The sequence below is a fragment of the Pteropus vampyrus genome, unplaced genomic scaffold, assembly GCF_000151845.1.
Source record: "Pteropus vampyrus isolate Shadow unplaced genomic scaffold, Pvam_2.0 Scaffold9, whole genome shotgun sequence".
In the NCBI taxonomy this organism is placed as follows: Eukaryota; Metazoa; Chordata; class Mammalia; order Chiroptera; family Pteropodidae; genus Pteropus; species Pteropus vampyrus.
Genome location: NW_011888790.1, coordinates 4,875,044 through 4,881,395, shown reverse-complemented (window position 1 = coordinate 4,881,395; position 6,352 = coordinate 4,875,044).

Below are 6,352 nucleotides of genomic sequence, written 5' to 3'. Positions count from 1 at the left end.
AAAAGTTTTCTGTGCCCCTTTGTAATCTCTCTCCACCTCATCCTCATCTTCTTATTTTAAAACAACCACTAATTTGGTTCTGTCAGTATAAATTTGCATTTTCTGGAGTTTTATATAAGTGGAATTACACAATATTCTTTGTTGTCTACCTTCTTTAACTCGGCATAGTTATTTTGAGATTTATCCATACCATTGCATGTATCAATAGTCCATTATTTTTATTGCTGAGCACTATTCCATTGTATAGCTATACCACAATTTGTTATTCCATTCATTCGTTGATAGACATTTGTTTCCAATTTTTTACTATTATGAATAAAGCCGATATGAGCATTTGTGTCCAAGTGTGGTATAGACATATATTTTCTTTCTCTTGTGTAAATACCTAGGATTAGAATGCCTGGGTCACAAGATAAATGTATGTTTACCTTTTTAAGAAACTGTCAAACTGTTTTCCAAAATGGTTTTTCCATTTTACATTCCCACCACCAGCATATGACAGTTCCTTGTTCTACTACATCCTTGTCAACTCATGATATGTTCAGTCTTTTTTAATTTTAGCAATTCTCATAGATATATAGTGGCATCTCATTTTATTTTTAATTTGCATTTCCCTAATTATTAATAATGTTGAGCCTTTTTTCATGTGCTCATTTGCCATCTGTATATGTTCTTTAGTAATGTGTTTACAAAATCTATTGCCCATTTAAAAAAAATGGGTTATTTGTTTTCTTACTGCTACATTTTGAGAGTTCTTTATATACGCTAGATACAAATCCTTTATCAGACAATTATTTTGTAAATATTGTCTCCTAGTCTGTGATCTGTGGCTTATCTTTTAGTCTCCTAATGTCGTCTTTTGAAGAATAGAAGTTTTTAATTTGATAAAGTCCAATTTATTGATTTTTTTTTTTATTGATTGTGTTTTTAGTGTTGTATCTAAGGTCCAAAGATGTTCTCCTATGTTTTTATTTCTAGACGTTGCATAGTTTAGCTTTTACATTTAGATCCATTTTGAGTTAATTTTTACATATGGTGATATGGCACAATATATAAATACAAACTGATTTTTTTTGCATATGGACACACACACATATGTGCACACATACATATACATACATGTGTACGTACACAATTTAAGCTTACTAAACAACTAGAGATAAAACTATAATCTCAGAGAAAATAGCAAGATTTCTTTCTGAGTGGTGATTGCCACTAAGGACCATTTCTAAATGCATCTCTTCTTCTCTGTCAGGCTCTTGGAAGTCAATTCAATCTGTAGTTGCGCTGTGTCTAGGCTGTGTTGTGGTTTTAGTTTGATTTAGTTCACTGCTGACTTCGAATGGATGAGAGTGAGATCAGGACCTTCCCTTCAGCACAGCCTGGGATTTCAGAACTGACAAGATCCTAGAGACTCACCTGGGCTTCATAGTCATATCACCAGTTTTCAAAACTGTGGGGGACCCCTACTCCCCTTTACAGCCAAACTACCAGGTTATTGGGTTGCTGGAGAGTTTTCTTTCTTCTTCAGTCTAGCCTTTTTTTGTGCGTGGAGATCTCTTTCAGCTTTGGCCTTTGGAGGGCAGCTGCATAGAGGTCCAAAATATCTCAGAGGGATTTTCTCAGCCTCTTGCTGAGTCTCCAGGTTTTGGTAGTGGGAAATCCAGATTGCTTGCCAGGGGTCCTGATGCATCTCCAGACTTCAACAGTTGGACACTGGCATACCTCTGGTGGGTTGCTCTCTACTCTTCACCCTGTTCCTCTTGCCTCCAGAAAGAGGCTTCTCTGAACTTGTAGGAGGCTCCATTTTGCAGGAGGGGATCTCTTTCAGCTTTCCTTCTCTCCTCCCAACTTTTTGCCTGCTACCCCTGAGTGAAGACCCATAGGAGAGAATGAATTGTGGATGCAGACCTGCTCTGTTGCTAGATGTCCTTGGAACTTTAATCTGTCACACTGGCCCATATGTGGCCATTAAATGTTCACTAAAATTTGCAAACTTTTTCTTACACCACCTTCAGTGTGTTATTCTTATTGTTCCAGTGAAAAGAGCAGCTGTGGGCCTCTGCTTTCTTAGAAAGAGCTCATTACTTAGTGAAGCTTCCTTGTATTTCCTTTCTTTCTATGTTCCCTTGTGTCTTCGGCTCTCTAAAGCACTTTTAAAAAACTATGTCTGGCATAACATGAGATTAACAGGTTTTTTTTGTTTTTTGGGTTTTTTTTTTTTGCAGCTTTATACAACTAAATCAGAAGAAAAACTGAGATTTGTTCTGAATAATTTGAGAATCGTTCCTTTACAAACAAAGCTATTCATGGTTAAATGGGTACTAAGGTTCAGAGAAGAGTAGTGATTTACCAAAGTGAAAACATGAGGTAAGGGCAGTCTTAGGTCCAGCTGTCCTAACAAAATACCATAGACTGGATAGCTTAAGCAAAAGATTTTTTTCTATAGTTCTGGAGGCTGGAAGTCTTGGATCAGGGTGCCAGCACGGTCAGGCCCTGGTGAGAGCTCTCTTCCTGGCTGCAGGTGGCTGTCTTCTCGCTGTGTTCTCACATGGCCGAGAGAGCGCTCTGGTGTCTCCTCCTCTTCTGGTTAAGGGTACCAGTTTTATCGGACCAGGACTGCACCCTAAGGACCTTATTTAACCTCAGTTACCTCCTTAAAGGCCCTATCTCCAAATGCAGTCATATTGAGAGTTAGAGTTTTAACATATGAATTTGGGAGAGACACAACTGAGTCCATAGCGGGAGCCTCACTGAATTATAATTCCAAGTAAAGACTGAGAAGATAAATTTGGGGTCGAGGGACTCAGGGTCATGTATAGTTTAAAAACCTTTAAAGTTGGGAAAAAAACAGAGTTTAAATTCTGGCTTTGTGCTAAAACTGTGGGATCTTATGAAAGGTTTTCACTTCACTGGGCCTATTTTCCTGAGAGATGTACAAGTTCGCTGGGATCATATATAAAAAGTGCCTATCTATCTTGATTGTACCTGTGGGACTTTAACTTTTAGAGTTAACTGAATGATGACACAGAGAAGTTAATGTCATTGAAAAATTTTATTGTTACAGCTCTCAAGAGGAGAGGCCACTTAGGGAAGCACACTAGTCAGTCAAGAGGCTGGAATGAGGAGAAACCATGGCCTAGAGTTTCTATTGTGATTTCCATGGGAAGGAAGGAGTGAGACAAGGTAAACAGGTAGCATTGGCAAATTTGAATAATTTCAGTGGGCTCTGGGCTATAGGGATGGTCTCTAATTGTTTGGCATCTGGCCCTGGAGTGATTTAGAGCAGGAGAAATAGGGGCTTGGTGTGTGAGAGTTAGATAAAGGAGGTGGTTGAGTGCGTGGGCTTCTGGATTGGTCAGCTTGCATAAGAAAGGCATGTTCCCAAGTAAGTGATTTACTCTAGTTTCTAGGAATTAGCTAGCCCCAGGAGGAACAGTCTCTCCTGGGCCAGCAAGGCCTCCAAGATGTCAAACCATTACAAAATACAGAAAATAAAAACACGATTAATACACTAAACTAGTTCCTGGCATATTAATACAGATTTTATGAGAATTTGTCTCTCTCATAATCCCTTCTGTCTTTGTTAACACCACTCTCATCTCAGCAGCTTCTCAAAGATGATTCAGTCTTTTTCTCTTGCTCTCTCTGTATCATAGCCACATTTTGATGCATTCTGCCTCTATAAGGCTGAAAGCCCCATTAAGAGGGGGCCCTTCTGGACTCCGTTGAAGGTGGGGTGGCAAAACTAGAGAATAAGAGTAGTCTGAAAGGAGCCAGCTTTGTTGGGGGACAGACATGCTTTATTCTGGGGCTAGAAGAGAGGGAGTTACAGTATGAAACCTTATGAGAGGTCAGTCATAGGTTACCATGTATCAGCATCCTGGCAACAGAGAAGACATGCAGAAAATCTGTTCCCCCTGACTGGGCTTCTCACATGCTTCAGCAACAACTGTCTCTGGGCTGGTGAAGGGGACAGTCATTGGCCTCTCTTTAAGAAGGACTAAGGCTTAGCAACAGTGTCAATAGCTATGAACAGGTCATTTTTTTGAGTTGTTTGGGCTGTCCAGCTTTAGGATAAAGTGAGAGTAAATATGATAGATACTCTGGACTGAGTAATTATCCTTGGATTCTTTGAAATTTAAAGAAAAAGATGCTTATAGAAAATATAATATAATTTTCTGTTAATGCAGCCAAGTGAGATCTTAATTGGGAAAGTGCCTCTGAATGGCAAGCAGGACACTAAAACAGGGCACTACCCAAGACTTAGAATTATGAACCCAGGTACTAGATAAATATTTTTTCTTTCCAACATCATCAAACCATTAAAAGGTTATTCATGGCTAATTTAGCCCCATCAGAGGACACAGTTCCTGGGAGTGATATAAACTTGGCTTCAGGTGCCTTAAACATATTTGCCAACTAACCTCTCAATTAAAAAAAATTAAGTAACTACTCAAATCTCTATGAGCCTGGCCAGTTATTCATACTCCGTGAAGCTCAACTTCCTCCACTATGAGAGTAATAATGTTTACTTTGTAGCTTTGTTGAAATCATACCATGAAGATTCTAGCAAATTTTAAATAGTCAAGAAATGATAGCTTCTTCTCTTCCCCTCCACAGTACGCTCTCCTCTCTAAACAATAAAAACAAATTATTATAAAGTAATCAGAACAATTAAATTGATATAGATTGAGCACTTACAGTATGCTAAAGACTATTCTAAGTGCTTACATATATGATCTCATGATTCTATGAATTTAATAAACTCTTGAGAAAAATTCCAGACTTTTTAATACATCACATGTCGTAGCATTTACATATAACACTGTTCTGGCTATCTGAATAAACCACAAATCCAGGTAGACAAGAAGAGAAATTTTATCATAGTTGACTCAATCTGATAGAAGAATGAGAATGAGAGAAATCAGAGAAAATTTGTTACGTTTGCAGCATCTATGTATTAATTTCAGAAATTTTTGAGTAAAAAATAAATAATAAAGAGATGCCAACTGGAAAGACCACTATTAAAAACTGATCACAGTAATTAAGATAGTAATGTATTGAAGGAGAGAAAAGACACATAGATCAATATAATGGAATAGAGAGCTGAGAAATAGACTCACACAAATATGCCCAGTAACTTTTTACAAAAGAGCAAAAGCAATTCAACAGAGGAGGAATAGCCTTTTCAATAAATGATGCTGGAGTAACTGCCCATCTGTTGGCAGAAGAAATGAACCTCGAGAGAGAGAAAAAAATGGCATAAATGATACAGGTTCTGTTCATCCCTCTGGCGACCAGCTCAAAATTGTGACAGAAACAAAGAGCAGCAGCAAGGAAAAATCTCCTGGGATCTAAATGAGCAAGCCGTAAAACTAGGGAGAAGTCCAAGAAAACACCCTGCAAAGGCAGAAAGTAGGACGGGGAGAGGACGTGGGGCTGCCTGGTCCTGAGCCCCTGAGTGAGATGGAGGCTGTGGCAACAGCAGCAGCAGACTCCTCTTAAAGGGGCTGCATCTACCAGAAGATTTTTGCAGTGATGGACCTGCTCACTCTGAGCACCATTGCCCATTTGGCTGCGCTCAGTGGGCACCAGGGACTTACAGGAAGACATTGTTGGAGTGAGGGCCGAAGTGAGACTGGCTGGGTACAGAAGTGCTGGTGGTATCCATTGTTTCCTGTTGAGCCCTCCCCACTACCAGTGTGCAGGACACAGCAACGCCATAGCCAGGACGTCATCAAACTAGATAACAGAGGTTGCGCTGCCCAGAGGATTCCCTGAAATCCCACCTCCCCCATCTCGGGCCCCACCCAAGCCACATCCAGGTGTATCTTCAGCAAGTCAGGTGCTCCTTGCTGAGACTCACACTGGAGGCAGCCTCGGTTTCTGGCGTGGCCTTATGAGGCAACTATAATCTGTGGATTGCTTGCTGAATCTTAACACGTGGCCCCGGAGGGGTAGAGGCTTGGGCTAAGTTTGGCCTACAGCTGAACCCATCTCAGAACTGTGCTACTGGACACCTACTTCACAAATCCACACTAATAAGACCGGGAGACTTAGGAGCTTTGCTTAGTACATAGAAACAGACATGGAAAGGCAGTCAAAATGGGAAGACAAAGAAGCAGAAACCATATGAGAGAAGAGAACAGAGATCCAGGAATAATGTAGTCAAGTAATCTAACAGATACAGAGTTCAAAACACTGGTTATAAAGATGCTCAAGGAACTTTTGGGAAGTGTAGAGAACTCCAACAAAGAGATAAAAATAGAGATGAAGATTATAAGAGGGAACTAGTTTGAAATGGAGAACATATTATCTGAGATGAGAAGTATATTAAATGGAATAAACA